The sequence below is a fragment of the Haplochromis burtoni genome, unplaced genomic scaffold, assembly GCF_018398535.1.
Source record: "Haplochromis burtoni strain Fernald_Lab_line unplaced genomic scaffold, NCSU_Asbu1 Contig_561, whole genome shotgun sequence".
Classification (NCBI taxonomy): domain Eukaryota; kingdom Metazoa; phylum Chordata; class Actinopteri; order Cichliformes; family Cichlidae; genus Haplochromis; species Haplochromis burtoni.
The window spans coordinates 94,400-96,041 of record NW_024582922.1 but is presented as its reverse complement, the minus strand read 5'-3'; positions in this window follow the sequence as shown (position 1 = coordinate 96,041).

Genomic DNA, 1,642 nt, shown 5'->3' with positions numbered 1-1,642 from the left:
AAATCACAGCGAGCCATACAACTGGAAACGTAACAGACCGGTAAAACAGGCGCAAGGTATGGAAGTCCAAACCTGCCAACAGGGATGTCCCGTTCAATGCACTGAAAGGGGATGTATGCTGTTAATAATTTGCATAATGTAACATCTGTGGTGTAATGTGCTTGTCAATCTTTTATTAACCTTGTTTTTATTCATTTATTAGTTGGTAATTATCTCTTTATATTTTCTATTACTTAGTTCCCTAAACATATTTATTCTGTTTCTCATTTGTTTCTGTGCAGAATTTTAGCTAGATGGATTAGCTAAAAACCTAAGATTTCTAACAATCACATGAATGGAGGCAGTGCTTTCAGTTTTCCACTGGGCTGTCTTGATGCATGCTCAATCAACCAGATAAGTAAATCCAATAAGGTTGATTCTGTTCATCTGGACGTAGCGGTTGTTGATCAGTGGTCATGACAATTTGTATATTAATGATAAATGAACTGATGTCACAACCAGTTGTTCATTCAGTAGTGTTAGTTTCACCCATTGTGCAAATGTACTGTTTATAAGATTGGAGAAACCTGCAGTCAGCTGAGACTGAAGAAGTCACTTGGATGCGTGACGAAACGTTTCTTCACTGAAAACACTACGTCCAGATGAACAGAATCAACTTTTGGGGGGTTTTCGTTGTATTTGTTTTATTTTGAAATATATATGCAATACTGTGCAAAAGTCTTGAGGACAATGGGTATAGGTGCAGTAATCACTTGAAAGATGCGTAAACATTTTACATACACAGTTTGTACAGAGTTTGATATGACCACCTTCATTCCTCAACACAGCTTGGACTCTTTTAGGTAAGCTTTCCTATAATTTCTTTAACCCTCTGGTGTCGACTGAGGTACTGGCGCAATAAAATCACATCACCAATTTAAGATGACATATCAGCAAGATGAATCATGCTTTAGTCTCTATGTTGAAAGTGTGGACTTTAAACTGTATAACAGTCTTTTAATTGTGTTGATAGACCAAGTAAAGACAGAGTTATGATAAATAATTTACACCATGTTTTTTCCTGAATATTCTCACCATGTGTGGTGCAGAAATAATTGGTAAAAATTTGAATTTTAAAGGACAAGTGAAAAAAAAAAACATACATGTTTCTCACCAGTGGGAAAGTGCACCAACCCATTGAAAAATTGTGTCATGCCTGTGATCTGCTCCTCCGTCGTGTTGTGGATGGGAAACAGGAACTGCACAAATAATTTTTGTGGCATTTTATTATTATTATTATTTATTATTATATTATTATTATTGTGACACCTGAATGTTTATGGCATTATTTTAGTGCCTCTATTCTGAGCGCACGTAAAAAAATTTTGCAAGCACAAATGTTGCATGTTGAAAATTATTTTGAGCAAACAGAAGTTTAATTTGAGTGAACAAAATTCATTTCTGTGTGCAAGAAATGTATTTCAGTGTTTGCGATTATCCATATATGGTCTTTCGTTAAACATGATATATACCCTGACTTCTTTAGTAAAATATTCAATCTCGTCTCACAATACAATGACCATAATATCATTATCGGTGGTGATTTTAATTGTTAGTTCGATCCATTGTTGGATAGGTCCTCTGTGTCCCTGGCCCCAACTTT